A 17,500-nucleotide genomic window follows, 5' to 3' on the forward strand; every position below is an offset into this window, starting at 1 on the left:
GTCCGCAACTCGGGGCCCCCACAAGCAATACTTCGGCGGGCTTCATAGAATTTTTATAGGCGCGTTGTCATTCGCTTGGATTTTTTTTACTATTTTTTAAATTTTTTAAAACTATTTTTTTTTTAACTTTTTTTTTTTTTAATTTTTCATTTAACTTTTAATCGTTGTTGTGTTCGATTCAATTCGTTTGTTAAAGGTGTTTCAGGCAATACTTCGGCGGTCTTTATGGAATTTTTATAGGCGTGTTGTCATTCGCTTGAATTTTTCTATTATTTTATTTTATAAAATTTTAATTTTAAATTTTTACTTAAATTTTTTTTTATTTAAATATTTTAAATTTTTTATTTAACTTTTAATCGTTATTGTGTTCGATTCAATTGTTTGTTTGTGGCGTTTCAAACAATTTCTTCGGCGGTCTTTATAGAATTTTTATAACGCGTTTGTCATTCACTTGGTTTTAATTTTTTTTTTTTTGGGGGGATGAAGAGCCGTGCTTAATGTTGGATACGAAAAATAACGATTGTATCTAGTATTTAATTATATCTTATTATGTATTGTTTAATTTTTTAGTTAATGTCGACTTTTTATAGACGTTTTTGTGATTCACTTTTTTTTGGCAGTAGCCATACTTAATGTTAAGACGCGAAAAATAACGTGATTGGATCCAGTATTTAATTTTTAAGCGTTATTGTTTGATTTAATTCGCTTGTTTAGGGCGTTTCAAACAATTCTTCGGCGATCATCACGGAATTTTTATAGATTCTTGGCAGTAGACGTACTTGAAGTTAAGACATGAAAATTGATGTGATTATGATTATTATTCAGAACTAGCCCACCAAAGAATTTGGCGTTCATCAGAAAGAAGTAACATAGGGTAATAGGAAATACAGAAAGATGAGATTACCTGTTCACTAGAATTTAATTATGTTTGTTTCAATTTGTTTGTTAATGGCGTTTCAAAACAAGAGGTCCCTGCCTTCCACCAACCCTGCAGCCATCCCAACCCCCACCCAAAAAAAAAGAACTTAAAAAAATAAAAAAATAAAAAATAAAAATAAAATATTACGTGCCTCATTCAAAAATTCCTTTCTCTCACTCATCAACAGTCGAGTTACTGTCTCCAATACTCTTGGTATAATATTGTAAAGTCTGACAAAATGAGAGTAAAAAACTGGATCACTAGAGTATCCAGAAAAATTTCGTGGGGGCGGGCACGAATTTTCATATTATACCCACACACATATATACATATACATATATATGAATGTATATACATATATACATACAGTATATGTATATACATATATAACTGTTAATGTATATTTCTCAAAATTTTATCATTTCTGTAATAGATTTTTTATTTTTTCCCATTTTTATATTTCTCATTTTTGTCATTATTATCTAAATCTTCAATATTATTATTTTGTCATAAATATTTCATGTGGTGCGGGGGCACGTGCCCAGGCCCCCCTCCCGTGGATCCACTAGTGAACTGGAGGATAATTTCCATTTGAAGGTGAAACATATAAACAATCCTGTTGACACGAGAAGAAACTTGTCGACCGAACACCTTATGAATGAACAGGTCCTCTTGTTCTTGCAGTCACTTATTACCGAGGGTTAAAGCCTGTTGCTTGCCGCAAGCGCAGCTGGGACGAGTTTCTATTTTCAACCGAGTCTGCTTGCGTTCGCAAGCAATCAGGGGCTCTGGAAGAAAGCCGTTGCCATGGAAACAGTATTATACATTCTTACAGTTCAAGATTAAGGGCGGAGTGTGGTCTTTTCTTTGCTATTGTACAACACTAAGATCTCTCTAAACCCAAATGCCTAACTAAAAAAATAAAAAAAAACAAAAAATATATTCTGTACCTTTCAAAATATCACGTGGCAAACCCGAGCATCACAAACAATAAGAAATTAAAAAAAAATGCTGACATTTCTACACCGACGATATATCAATAAAATAAAAAAATTACAGTTTGCAATGTATCGCGTTCCTCTCCACTTAAAAGGGCCTACGGACACAAACAGGAAACGCTCAGTCTTTCGTAAGAAAAGCCTCTTAAGTCATAACTACAGAAAGGGTACTACTTTACCACGCTTCTCAGAACTGATGACGACACCAGCAACTCGTAGTGAGGGTGTCAAGTCACACCTGTGCGTGATCGACCAACAAACGCACCCGGGAGAAAGACATGTTCTCGAATTATGAACATCATGCTGTACACTTACCTCCAAATATCATCTGTACACTTTTTAATGGCCCGTTGCTTTTAGTTTTTACGAAAGAGTTTCGCTTCTCAATATATTCTGGGAATACAATTTGAGCGTACCTGGTTTGCACCTGATAATATCTAAGCACACCTGGTATTCACCTCATATTGTGTCTAATATCTTGAGAAATCACAAATGAAATAACTGTTAAAAGTTTTCTCTCTCTCTCTCTCTCTCTCTCTCTCTCTCTCTCTCTCTCTCTCTCTCTCTCTCTCTCTCTCTCTATATATATATATATATATATATATATATATATATAGATATAATATTAGATCTGCAGTGGACTAAATTACTGAGACTAAATTTCGGCATTTAGAATCAGTCAGAAATAAATTTGAAAGTTTACACATTAAATCAATTAACTGGAGTCTTTAAGAGTCTTTCAATTTGGGTGAAAGTATATATTTATATATTTATATTAGATCTGCAGTGGATTGAAATTACGGAGACCAATTTTCACGGCATTTAGAATCCATTCAGAATAAATTTGAAAGTTTACACATTAAATCGATTAACTGGAGTCTTTAAGAGTCTTTCAATTTGGGTGAAATTATACATATTTATATATTTATATTAGATCTGCAGTGGATTGAAATTTGGAGACCAATTTTTCACGGCATTTAGAATCAGTCAGAATAATTTGAAAGTTTACACATTAAATCGATTAACTGGAGTCTTTAAGAGTCTTTCAATTTGGTGAAATTTATATATTTATATTAGATCTGCAGTGGATTGAAATTACGGGGACCAAATTTCACGGCATTTAGAATCCATTCAGAATAAATTTGAAAGTGTACACATTAAATCGATTAACTGGAGTCTTTAAGAGTCTTTCAATTTGGGTGAAATTATACATATTTATATATTTATATTAGATCTGCAGTGGATTGAAATTACGGAGACCAAATTTCACGGCATTTAGAATCCAGTCAGAATAAATTTGAAAGTGTACACATTAAATCGATTAACTGGAGTCTTTAAGAAAGTCTTTCAATTTGGGTGAAATTATACATACATACATACACACACATATATATACATATGTGTATACATATATGTATATATATATATATATGTGTATACATATATGCATATATATACATATATGTGTATACATAGATGTATATATATGTATATATACATACACACACACACACACATTAAAGGCAAAACTGCTATTACTGAGCAAAATGATCCGAAACCAGTAAAGGCGAAGGGCATCCCGGACATATGTAAGCGGTCATTGGCAGTTATACAACGAAGGGCACCTTGAGACACTCTCTCTCTCTCTCTCTCTCTCTCTCTCTCTCTCTCTCTCTCTCTCTCTCTCTCTCTCTACAATTCTCCGATATTTTTCTCTCTGCCACTTAATCTTCCTCCCTCCCTCCTTCATTTACAACTCTCTCTCTCACTCTCTCTCTCTCTCTCTCTCTACAATTCTCCGATATTTTTCTCTCTGACACTTAATCTTCCTCCCCCCCTCCCTCATTTATAACTCTCTCTCTCTCTCTACAATTCTCCAGATATTTTCTCTCTGCCATTTAATCTTCCTCCCCACCCTCCTCATTTATAACTCTCTCTCTCTCTCTCTCTACAATTCTCCGATATTTTTCTCTCTGCCACTTAATCTTCCTCCCTCCCTCCTTCATTTATAACTCTCTCTCTCTCTGATTTATTACTTTTCTGTCTGATTCTTAATCCCTAAATCTCAGTTTCTCCCTCATTCGTAATTTTCTTTCTGTCATCTCCGAATTCCTTTCTATCTCTCATTCCATTCTCTTCTCACCCATTCTTAACTTCCCTTAGGGATATAGTCCCGTCAGTGCACCTTACGTGGTGCACTGTAGGCATTACTGGAGGTTTTTTGCAGCGCCCTTTCCGCCCTAGCTGCACTCACTGTTTAGCTTTTCACTTTATCCCCATTTCCTGCCTTTCTTCTATCTGGCTGTCCAACCACTCGAACTCCCTCTTTTCACTGTCTACAGCACTGAATGGCTGGCAGGTCCCCAGTGTTTGGCTTTGTGCCAAAATTTCCATAAATCATTCAATCAGTTATTTATAACGCTACCCCTCTTATTCTTGCATTTCCTCTCCTCTCTTTCCATATCTTACCATTTTTGCTCCCCATCCTCCTCACAATTTATAATCTCTCTCTCTCTCTCTCTCTCTCTCTCTCTCTCTAAGTTCTGTCGCTTATCCAAATTCTATTACTGTCTATCACCCTCCTGCCTTACTGGCAATTTTTCCTCCCTCTTTCTCTTCTCTTTCCACCCACCCCTCTCTCTTTCTCTCTCTCTCTCTCTCTCTCTCACGAAGAATAGGTAAGAAGGATGAAGGCGGATGTAGGATATCCCTGGGACGCTCCCCGTCGGGAGATCTTCCATCCTTCCCAGGAATTCTCCTTTCACTGTTAGTTTTTGTCATTTCAGTCTTGTTCTTTTGAGTGAGCCAGACTCCATTCTTTGATCTGCAACATTTTTTTTTTTAACTATTTTACTGTTGCTGTTTGTCTCTTCATTCTTCTTCTTTTGTGTTCTCGACTTCATTCTCTTCCTGGAGGATACGATGTCTTCCGTCCTTCCTCGACCTCCTCCTCCTCCTCCTCCGTTCCCTGTCACCTCCGCCACCCACACTCAGGTGACAGGGCACCGCGAGTCCCTGGGGCATCAGTACACTCCATCACCCGGCTCCCTCACTAATGAACGAGAGCCCACAGGGTATTTTCACAATGAATGTTTACACAAACGAAAACGCAGTGACGGGGTATTTTGTCTCCCAGTCTCCCCCCCATAACAACCTCTCTTTGACCCAGAGCCCACGGGGTATTTCACAATGAATGCTTACACAAACGAAAACACAGTGACGGGGTATTTTCTCTCAACGTGCCTGCGCGCGCACAAGCACACACACCCACCCACACAAACGTCTATTCTTCATGTATACGCCTTATCCAGTCGGAGGGCAGTGGCTCCCAAACGTACCAACCCTCCCAGCTTTCAGCAAGTATCTTGGGGTGACGTTGCAGGCCCCCGTGCCATGCCCAACGAATGGGCCATCCATCAAGGGCCTCTGATGAAAAAGTTAAGTATACCTTAGTTTAACCAGACCACTGAGCTGATTAACAGCTCTAGAACTGTCCTGAAGGATTAGACTTATTTTACGTGGCTAAGAAACCAATTCATTACCTAGCAACAGGACCTACAGCTACTGTGGAAACCGAACACATTATAACTAGAATGAATTTCTATCACCAGAAATAAATTCCTCTAATTCTTCATTGGCCGACCTGAATCGAACTCCGAGGCCAGCAGAGTGCTAGCCGAGTACGAGAGCGACCCTCCCAATGAGAAACTGGGGGCCTCTCATGAAGGTCAAGTCTAATTTATTAAATAAATATTTAATTTTGTATCAAATTCAGGAAGAGCGACATTTTTCTATGCATTTAGGAATGGAATGGAATATAGAGTTTAGGCCAAGGCCTTGCCACTAGGACCTATAGGGTCATTCAGCGCTGAAAGGAAAATTGAGAGTAGGTAGTCTGAAAAGGTGAAACAGGAGAAAAACTTCTCAGTTGCACTATGAAATAGTTGTTAGGAGAGGGTGGATAGCATGATGGAAGACAGATAATATGAATGGAGGTACAGTTAAAGGAATGAAACGGGTTAATCTTGCTTTTAAACAAAATTGTAATTTACATCTGAAATTAAGGATCTCTACTCAAGCACCTTTTCAGATCAGAAAGCTCCTAGGCATAATTTTCACTGTTATCAGAAAAAAAAAAAAAAAAAAAAACAGCATTCACTAAAAAAGCAATTTTTGCCAAGTAGCTTTGAAAAATCAGAAAACAAAAACAAAACTTTCATTGTTTGCGAGAAGGAAATGAGAAAAAGCAGCATTCCACTGAAACAAAAATTTTTACCAAAGATCTTTTTCAGATCAGAAAACTGCAAAGCATAAGTTTCATTGTTTGCAAGGAGGAAAAATAAAAATAAAATAGCATTCCACTGAAACAAACAATTTTTACTCAAGAGCTTTTTCAGATCAGAAAACTCCCAAGTACAATTTGCATTGTTTACATGAAAAAAAAGGGGCAGGGCGTCTGGTAAAAACGAAAAAAAAAAAAATAAGATATGGCTTGCACCTCCCCTAACACCACATGTCCTATTTTTGACTAATGTCTGGTTTCTCAGAACGAGGCGCGTCCGAGTTTGTCCCCCGAGGGCGCGGTTGCTTAAGCATGGATGATTTGAACCCGTTTTAGCAATTGAATGAACCAAGGACAGGGGATCTCACTTGAGGAGAATATTCCGTTGTGCCACACTGACCTCTCCGTAAAGGAAGTCGCTGAGAGTCGCTCTTTGTGATTGCCTCCTCAATCTTGCTCCTACCCCCCAGCCCCCTCAACATCTCCCTTGTCTACTCCACACTTTCCCCTTGAAGACACATCTCTTGATTTGACTGATTAATTTGGGTAACTGGCATCACAGCGACAGTGGTCATCAACAGCCTATCAAACTTCAACAGAAACTAAATGCATAATTATTACTGTGTGGGTGGTCATTTCGGGTATTGGCATCGCAATACCAGTGGTCATCAGCACCCTAATAAAGTTCAGAGGAGACCATATGCATGATTATTATCTTAAAAAATCCCATTCATTCTGATATATTGACAAAATACGCCTTCAACTGCTCTTATTCAATAAAATGACTCAGACATACATTCTTTAAATTATTTTATATCAACACAGTTATAATGGACAAAAGTATTAAATACAGCAAAGGTCAGGTCCTTAAATGAATGCTGATTAGGTCTCCCACTCCCCATCCTTTATTTTTCTACTATTCTCAATATTATTACTGTCATTACCATTATTATGAATGCTATTTTTTATACTTCTTCAGCAACTGTGCGGATATTGCCGATTTATAATTTTTTTATCATGTTATCTCATGTATCTCGATTGCGTATGTTATTGTCTCTTCTTTGTATATTCCATGCTGAAATAGAAATTATTATTATTATTATTATTATTATTATTATTATTATTATTATTATTATTCCTTCTATCAAAGGAATGGATTCCTTCGCCATTACAGTGTCACTCATTCGGTCAAATTCTCGTAAACTTTCAAGGTGATTTTTGTTAAGTTACATATATACATATGTGTGTATATATATATATATATATATATATACACAGTATATACAGAGGCAGTAGAATTATAACGTTTACCACCCTAAGCAACCAAACTTTCAGAAACGTTTCATCGCAGTCAACACGCCTTCCAAAAGGAGAGGCCAGATGTACGATGCGACGGTTTTTTCCTGGAACTCTGTTGGCGACGCGGGGGAACGAAATGAAGTGGGAAGCGAGCTGTTCAAAATCTCGAACAAAGGGGATAAAACCGCTTTCTGAAACCAGCTCAAAGTTTTTCCGATAACATCTAAATATAGATTTAGAACCGGTTCAGACTGTAGCGAAGGAGGAAACTGCCTTATCACTGCAATTAGACAGGAATGGGGACTGGGAGGAATTGGGAGAGATATGAGGCAATAGGTTTATTGCAACGGCAAACGATGATTTCATTGCAATAACGAACTAATTACCTTTGCAAAAAGGTTAGAGCTTGAAGCTGAATACCTAATTATTGTGTAGTGTCAAACTGAACAGTAAATAAATGATACCTTAACGTCTTTGTATCAAAGTCCTCCTGGTCGCTGTGGCAGAGCTCATAGGCAGGCGCTGATCTCCTGTTTCAGGGGCCGACGGCAGTGGGGACAGTCCCAATGTCTGACACGTGGGCCAGTGTCTTTTTATAAAAATATATATTTTTACTTTTCTAAACTTATAAAATCTATACGGATGCACAATGAGTATTAATGTTACACGCCATATAATGCTCACTAAAATGTTTTACAGTATTTCAAATGTCCTAAACATAAGATCGTAATGTCGAGAGAAAAAAAGCTGTTTGTTAACTATACTACATAATAAATAAAGACTTGCCTGAAATACAGTTATGACCATCCAAAGCCTTCTTGGAAAATCAACGAAAAGGAGAGAGAGAGAGAGAGAGAGAGAGAGAGAGAGAGAGAGAAGCCATGCAATGTGAAAATGTTAATGGTAAGTGGAATATTTTGTAATCACATATGTGGGGAGAGGTTAATTAAGAGAGAGAGAGAGGGAGAGAGAAGATATGGACCCATGCAATGTGAAATGTCAGGGTAAATGGAATAGAGGGAGAAGTTAATTAAAGAGAGAGAGAGAGAGAGAGAGAATATGGACCCATGCAATGTGAAATGTCAGGGTAAATGGAATATTTTTGTAATCACATATGCCAGGGAGAAGTTAATTAAGAGAGAGAGAGAGAGAGAGAGAGAGAGAGAGAACATGGACCCATGCAATGGAAATAATAAAATTAAATGGAATATTTTTGTAATCACATATGATGGACCCATGCAATGTGAAATGTCAGGGTAAATGGGTAATCACATATGCCAGAAGTTAATTGAGAAGGCATTTCCGAGAACGTTATTAACACGCCACGGAATTATATCATCGAGACTAGAAGGTCGGTTTTCCTGACGTCACAGCCTTCGCCAAGACTTCATCCATCAAGGCAAAAATCCCTCTGGGATTGGCGTAACCACAGCCGCGCCTTGCTGAGGCTGGAGAATGCGGATTATGAGGATGTAACGCCTAGTAAAATGTGTATCAGTGGAAGGTGCGTTCACCGGTGACCTTAGAACACGCCTTCCAGGCTACACCTCTCCAAAGAAATGGGATGGGACCTCGAGGTCATCCGGGGACGCCAGGTGTTGAGGGTCGAACTCCATCCGGTTGACCAGAGGATAATGACTGGATGGTGTATTTCAGGGTCAGGTACCTATTCATTCATTTTAGGCAAAGGTTGGTTGGCCTGGTAGCGGATATTGGAAAGAAAGTGGGAAAATGAGTAGGTTCTTACCTTAGAAGAAAAAAAAACGGGGGAAAACGAGTGGAACAGAAATCAAAACTTGTGGTTTCTGACTCAGGAGGTCGACAAAAAGGAAGCCAGCCAATCTTGTGGCCTGGAAGACGACACCTGCATTCACACAATATGGTTTCATTTTGTTTTTACTTTAGTAACACGCAAGACTTAGGTTTAAACGAATCACTACCTGGAATCCCCGAAGAATATGATATTTCATCCTTCTCCATGTCCGCAAAGCAACAGATTAATTTGTGTAAACAAGAGTGTGGAATGATCACGAATCATTAGATTATTTCTTTCGTAAGGTGTGCCGATCTCAGACAAGTTGGAAAAGATGGATTCTTCATATCATAAAATATTTATTCTTTTAGTCCGTTTCCAAAAGAAGGGTAATTAGAGCGGGATATGGGGCGGGGGTGGGGAACCACGAAAAGGGATGTTTTTCACTGCATCCCACACCAAGCGCTCACCACCTCTGAATGAAAGGCTGGCGAGCTATCAAGAGGCGAAACGAATCGGCGACACAAATATGACAATAATTTCGCGTTTATTCATAATTATTGCTCTTCGTTCTCTAAAAGTAGCACGAAATAAGATTAAGTCTTAAATACTATTTCTGCTTAGTGTGTGTACGTTCTGAAAAAGTTATTCTATTTTCATATGAAATATGCACCTATAATTTGATTCTAGTTTTGGAGATTTTGGCGATATATATAAATATATATATACAGTATATAAATAAATATATATATATATGTCTGTATGTATGTATGTATATATGTATATATATATATATATATATATATATATATATATATATATATATATATATATATATATATATATATATTTACATATTTACATACTGCCAAAATCTCAAACTAGAATAAATTTATATATATACATACATACATACATACATATATATACAATATATATATATATATATATATATATATATATATATATATATATATATATATATATATATATATATATACATATACACACAACAAAAACATTTCATGCAATCTCGACAAATCTTTTAATTACTCGCAATTACCCTGTCTTTCACATCTATCTAATCACAAACAGAGAAAGAAACAAAAACATGAAACAGGTACGGTAACACTGACAAGAGGAAATCAAAGAAGTAAATCAGAAATGAGAACAAAAGGCGATTACTAAACTATACAGTGACTACTCTAGACAAGAATAAGGAAGAAGAACTATACATGCAAAGAGAAGGTTGAGGGAATAAGGAGAGGAGGCGTAAAAAAAAAAAAGGTAAAAAAAAAAAAAAGTGCGCTCCGCTTTTCTCTAGCGTATGAATCGAGAGCGGTCACCTTAAGTGACCGAGAGTAGGAGCTTATTCCTCCAAGCAGCAGCATCTCATCCCTAAACCCCTACCCCCCCTTTTCCTACTACCATTAACCCCCGACAACTTTTCTCTTCTTCCTACTGATCAAAACAAAAACATGGTCAGTACTAGATTGGTAACCTCTTAATTTATTTATTTTTTTTTATTTTTTGAGTCTAGCAAAGCGGTCTAGATCAGTTCAGCTCGACTCGCTTGCCCCTTCAACTTGACCTGAATTTCTCTCGAGGGTGACCTCCGGGTATTTGTCTCCTCCAGGATCACCTTCGAAACTTGTTTTGGCTTCGGGTGAATTCTACAAGTGAGCGTCGACTTTCTCTTGCGCTCTTGTAAATCAAACCGCACTGGAGGCTAAGTCAACAGCGAGTGTGGCCATGAAATCTTGCAGTGAGTTGGCGTAATCTTAACTCGGTTTTCACTTCACTACTAACATCAAGATCCCTATCTCTGTCATACGCTCATATGCACATACTGTATATATATATATATATATATATATATATATATATATATATATATATATATATATATATATATATATATATATATACATACAGACACACACACATATATATATATATAAGCCGTGGTGGTGCAGCGTCAAGGTTCTCTCCTAAAAGTCGAGAGGACCAGGGTTCAAATACTGCCACTCACTGGCGCTGTTGCATAAACCCGGTGGCCCGCCAACCTAATGGTCTGAAAACTCTAGAGGGTTAGTATGAAAATAGGTACCAGCCCACGGGGTGGGGGGTTAAACAGTGGGCCTAGCGACACACAGGCAACGGGATTTCTCCCACACTGGCTGTCGGCCTAAGGAACTGGAGTTCAGCGTTGGCCCTATGAGCCTTGCAAGGTCCAGGAGAATCTTTAACCTTTCAATCCCCCCTCTCTCTCTCTCTCTCTCTCTCTCTCTCTCTCTCTCTCTCTCTCTATATATATATATATATATATATATATATATAGATATAGAGAGAGAAAAAAACAGCCAGTGCAACAAATTGATTTCATATATGCATATATGTGTGCACGCTCTCCTCACTCTCCAACTCACGCATGTATATATATATATATATATATATATATATATATATATATATATATATATATATATATATATATTTATATATAAATATATAACTACTTGTATAAACACTCCTGCATACATACATACATATATATATATATATATATATATATATATATATATATATATATATTATATATATATTTATATGTATTTGTATGTATGTACATACATAAAACTCTACATTTTGGAATCTACTACGTTCATGGCTAAAACTAAAACAAAAACAAAAAAATCTTTCCCTTTAACACAGGGATTTTCCCACCGTAATAAAACGTGAGATAAAATTTAGCTAGCCAGTAGGTTTACCAAACGAACTATGTTCTGCCCAAAAAAATAAATAAAAAAAAATAAAAAATCCCTGGTAATCCCAAGCAACCGACTGTCAATCGCTAGGATTTGGCACCGTTCCCGGTACTCTTCCCGACCGACGGCATGGCGAAAATTTCTTCCCAAAAGGGCACGAGGAATAAAAAAGTACACCGACGTGAACAATACACAATCAAGGATGGCCCTGCGAGCTCGACCTCTGGAAATAAAAGGATTTACGAAACGACTCGAGTGTCAACTGCAATTGCACCGAAGCAAAAAATGCAGAACGTAATTTCATGTACGAATCTATGCAACCCCGTTTACCAGACCCGTAGTTTGTTTAACCTCGTTTACCAGAACCGAAGCCGGAGATATCAATCATGATTCTGAAGACTTTTAAGCAGATAGTTATCGCAGAAATTAAGCAGATGTGTTGAGGGGTTCAGTTAGTGTTGGGGAGGCATGTGGGTCAGGCAACATAACATCCCGGTCCCCTCCAAAAAAAAAAAAAAAAAAAAAAAAAAAAAAAAAAAAAAAAAAAAAATTGAAACTAGCTGAAAACAAATTCTCCTTAAATTAACAATACGTTCTCATGAAAACATATTCTCCAGTTACTTCTACCCACTGGTCTCTCCTCCTATATGTCATTTCACTAGATAACAGCGTTTCTGCCCACTGGTCTTTCCTCCTATAAGTCATTTCACTAGATAACAGCATTTCTGCCCACTGGTCTTTCCTCCTATAAGTCATTTCACTATATAACAGCATTTCTGCCCACTGGTCTTTCCTCCTATAAGTCATTTCACTAGATAACAGCATTTCTGCCCACTGGTCTTTCCTCCTATAAGTCATTTTACTAGATAACAGCATTTCTGTCCACTGGTCTTTCCTCCTATAAGTCATTTCACTAGATAACAGCATTTCTGCCCACTGGCCTTTCCTCCTATAATTCATTTCACTATATAACAGCATTTCTGCCCACTGGTCTTTCCTCTCCTAAGTCATTTCACTAAATAACAGCGTTTCTGCCCACTGGTCTTTCCTTCTATAAGTCATTTCACTAGATAACAAGAGTCATTCCTTTCCATGGGGAGAAATTTGTGGCAAAAGCTTTCTGTTGTATTTTGGTAACATCACGGCCACTAGTGTCACGCGAACAAGGCTTTCTGGTGGATTTCAACGGAAGCCTGTTAAACCTTCATCTAAACAACATTTTTACATATGGATGAAGAGTTAAATATGCCGTTAGCATGAGCTCGAGTGCCAAGAATATTAACTATTAACTACCTTGTGCATATTTTGACGACGGAGACAATGTTAGAACTGCCTCAGAAAAAGTGTTCGTGGCACAACGATAGTTATACATTACTTTCATTAAAAGTCATGGCCATGTACAAATGCGCAAAACAGATATCATGAGGACAGCACGAATTTCTGTAGCAAGATGGAAAAGTACTATCACCTTGAATAATAATAATAATAATAATAATAATAATTGATGTCGTACAGACATAATCATATAATCAATGTCTGCGATGGATTTAGCTGACGTTAGCTAACTGTAATTGCGAAAAATAAGGCTATAGCTCCAGGGATACCAGCCATTACAGGAGCCAAAATAAAAAAAAAAAGTAATCATCAGTATTATCACAATCTGCTTATCAGTAAATTCCTCTCCGACAAATGTAAGAATTTCTATCTGTTTCACCGCACTCTCGCTGCATTAACAACCAACTCTTGAGATCCGTTACCGCAGAGACGAGGTACCCCAGTCTCTTCATCTGAGCCTCAAGGGATACGGAAGAAAAAAGAAGCTAAAAGTGTGAACGACGAACGCGCGCACACAGTAGGAAAGGTTCGGCACTAGTTGACCTTGGAACAGTGCGAAACCTCGCCTAGCCAGACTCCGTAGTTGCATCTCAGTGGAAGAAGGTCAGTCTACTTTCGAGTTTCATTTCTCACGTACATTTTCCTCTTAATCCTAATTAAGCCATGGAAGAATAAAGATTCAGTCCTAATTGAGATGCGAACTACCTCTCAGTACACCTAATACGGTGCACTATAAGGCATTGCTTGAGATTCTTCGCGGCGTCCCTTCGGCCCGTAGCTGCGACCCCTTTCATTTTTTATTCTTATATCTCCGTTCACATTCTCTTTCGTCCCTCTCACTTTCCACCCTCTCCTAACAACTGTTTCATCATTATTTTCCGCGCTGAGTGACCTAACAGGTCTCAGGGCTTGGCCTAATTTTTATATTCCACTCCATTCCCGTAGCACTTGTAAAATATTCGTTGTCTGCAGAATCGTCGGTTTTGAGAACAACGCAGGATGCCAGATGAGAAAAAAATACCCAGACGCCACCTGTTCCTGTTACGTATTTCCCCATACACTACTCATCTGCTATGGGGGAACCCCACCTGAGTAACAGGTACTCAGAATATAAGAAAAGACGGGTCAAGTCTATCCTTGAATTGAATGGAAAATCTCTCAGGGCGTATCTAAGTAGATTGCGTAGTGGGGGGCTTTTGCCAAACCAAATACTTACTCCTAAACAGGAAGCCTTAAGGTCCAAACAGCTACATTGCTGTTGAGAGAGAGAGAGAGAGAGAGAGAGAGAGAGAGAGAGAGAGAGAGAGAGAAGAGAGAGACTTTCGCCAAGTGGAAGAATAAATGCTTCATTTTTTTTTTAATTTTGTTTAAATAGCCAGGGATGCCCAGGTGCATAAATATGACACTGATAAAGTAATAATGTTTGAATTCAAAAGCGGTTATATTATGCATGCTATCTGGTTGATCCGTTGCTCTTTTGGGAGGGTTTAGTATATCGATGTCTAATTAATGGCTGTCTATCAACTGTATACCCTTGGCTTTGATTTTTAGCAAGATTTACGACGTCCATATGGCATTCTTTTTACAGAGGCACGTTTCTTTCTTTCTTTTTTCACTCGGAAATGCACTTGCCTTTGTTTTTCAGCTGTTTATCAATTCAACTTAATTCTTGATGGCTGCTGTATTTGTTCCACAAAGCAATTCACATTCCGTTTGTTTGCTGCACTGTAATAACAGCACACTTTCAGATGACCCTGCATTTGATAGCTGTGCGATTTGCACGGTACACTGTAGACAGATACTGTTTTCTGCATTCTCATCTTTCTCCTACGGTCTTCTCAACCTCACCTTGCTCAAGTGATCAACTGGCATTCGAGAGGAAACAGCAAAGCAACTATTTTCTAACAGACAACAAAGGGAATGTCAAGGGACAATGCAAATGTTAATAGATACTGCTTTCTGTAATTTTCATTCCCATCTTTCCCTTTCAGCTTTCCCAACTTCCCCTTGTTCAAATGATCAAACCTCATTCAGCACAACCCTCAATGACACTGTTTTCTAACGGGCAACAAGAGTTATCAAGTTGAAAGATTGAAACTGCAAAACAAAACGAAATGTTCTGGCACGACACCCATTTTCTATTCGGAAATGAAAAAGAATACGGAAGTGCCAAGGGCAAACTCTTGGAATTACTCGCATTCTCAATAGGGATGATGGAGAGTTATTTTGTAATTTAATCTACTTTCCTGTAGATGCATTTTTCTTTTACTAACTTCCCCATGAGGCTGGATTTTCTTATCGTGTTTTTTTTTTCTCAGTCACTTGTGAACGTATTACGCAAAAATACAATAACAGAACAAAGTTACAATACTGTAAGATTTCGTAATATTAGCATCTAAAAATTGGCTATTTCTTCTGAATTGCTTTCTATGTTCAATGCAAGTTCGCATAACTACACACACACACACACACACACACACATATATATATATATATATATATATATATATATATATATATATATATATATATATATATATATATATATATATATAATTAGTTGAACAGTAAATTACTTTTTATTAGGAAGGAATGACTCTAAAAGGTGTTATCCTTTTATTGCCAGCCAATATTTTGGGATGAGGTTGCTACCCTATGCTCTTCATTCCAAATGCACCCCACAACAATCGACCAAATTGACTGTTTTGGGGCAACAAAACTACACTGGGATTAACGGCCATCCGTGACGTGAATACACAAATAAACGTTTATTTATGGTCATCAAATTTTTGCAGAAGCTGTTCTCGCCAACCATCTGATTTTCGTTGCAACTTCTCTCTCTCTCTCTCTCTCTCTCTCTCTCTCTTATGCAAGCTGAACCCATTCAACTCACTCCTGATACAGAAATTTCACAAGTTCAATTTACATTTCTTGCAGATCAGGTTGGTATGACTCTCTCTCTCTCTCTCTCTCTCTCTCTCTCTCTCTCTCTCTCTCTCTCTCTCTCTCTCATGCAAGCTCAACTCATTCAATTCATTTATGGTACAGAAATTTTAAATTCTCAGTTTACATTTCTTGCAAATCAGGTTTGTATGACTCTCTCTCTCTCTCTCTCTCTCTCTCTCTCTCTCTCTCTCTCTCTCTTTCTTATGCAAGCTCAACCCATTCAATTCACTTATGGTACAGAAACTTGCAATTCTCAATTTACATTTCTTGCAGATCAGGTTTGTATGACTCTCTCTCTCTCTCTCTCTCTCTAATGGATGCCTGATCTAGGTCCGACGGCATTTCGGTACTCTATACAAGTTCAGGGTCGACAAGAAACCGTCTGCAAATAAACCAGTCCTCCCAACTACCACCTCCCCAACCAAAACATCCCAGTACACCCAACTCCCCCGGGGGCAACCACAACACTCTCTAATATACGTTACCACACCCTCTTCGCTCCTAAGCTCTGAGGTTTGCGAGAGAGAGAGAGAGAGAGAGAGAGAGGAAGAAGAGAGAGAGAGAGTTCAGAGCTAATATATGCATATCTTGCGGGAAATGTAATCTGGACGTCAATTTTCTGTAATCGAGAGGTGGGAAAGTGGATCGTTGATTTGCAAAGAGAAGAAAGAAGAAGAGAGAAATAATCTATATTTTATGTATACTGAACTTGCTAATATATCTGTGTCCAAGGTGAAATAATCAAGTTGATTTTACTGAGAGAGAGAGAGAGTTATATAACCTGCATGAACGCGTCAAAGGCTTATGAAATGAAATCTAGATTGCGAGTGTCAAATCAAATAAAACCGTGAGAAAGAGAGATTAGTATTCTCTCTCTCTCTCTCTCTCTCTCTCTCTCTCTCTCTGCTAAGTCCCAGGAACACATGAAAGGAAGTTTAAAGATGAATCAAGTATGTTTTTATGTCTTTATAAATGTGTCAGAGCAGAAGAGAAGAGAGAGAGAGAGAGAGAGTAAACAAAGCCGTTTCCCTCAAATGAAACTAGTATATTTATAAATCAAAATCTCAAGCCAACTAAGTGAAAGTAAACAAATGTTTGTGTCTGCCAGAAAGAGAGCGTAAATAAAATCGCTTACCTCATAATGCAGTCGCTTAATTAAGGTGGATCCACGAACATGTTCAGCCGCTGACGCAAAACGCA

General features: G+C 37.7%; 1 protein-coding gene across 1 annotated transcript in view; it reads right to left on the minus strand.

Moving 5' to 3' along the window:
• nvd (neverland) overlaps window positions 1-17,454 on the minus strand; it is a 91,553-nt gene extending 74,099 nt beyond the window's left edge. Inside the window, exon 1 of the mRNA XM_067096507.1 lies at window positions 17,436-17,454. The gene's annotated coding sequence lies outside the window, so the exon portion shown is untranslated. The remainder of the gene's footprint in view (window positions 1-17,435) is intronic.
• Window positions 17,455-17,500: the final 46 nt, after the last annotated feature.

This window comes from Macrobrachium rosenbergii, chromosome 53 (assembly GCF_040412425.1).
Source record: "Macrobrachium rosenbergii isolate ZJJX-2024 chromosome 53, ASM4041242v1, whole genome shotgun sequence".
NCBI lineage: Eukaryota > Metazoa > Arthropoda > Malacostraca > Decapoda > Palaemonidae > Macrobrachium > Macrobrachium rosenbergii.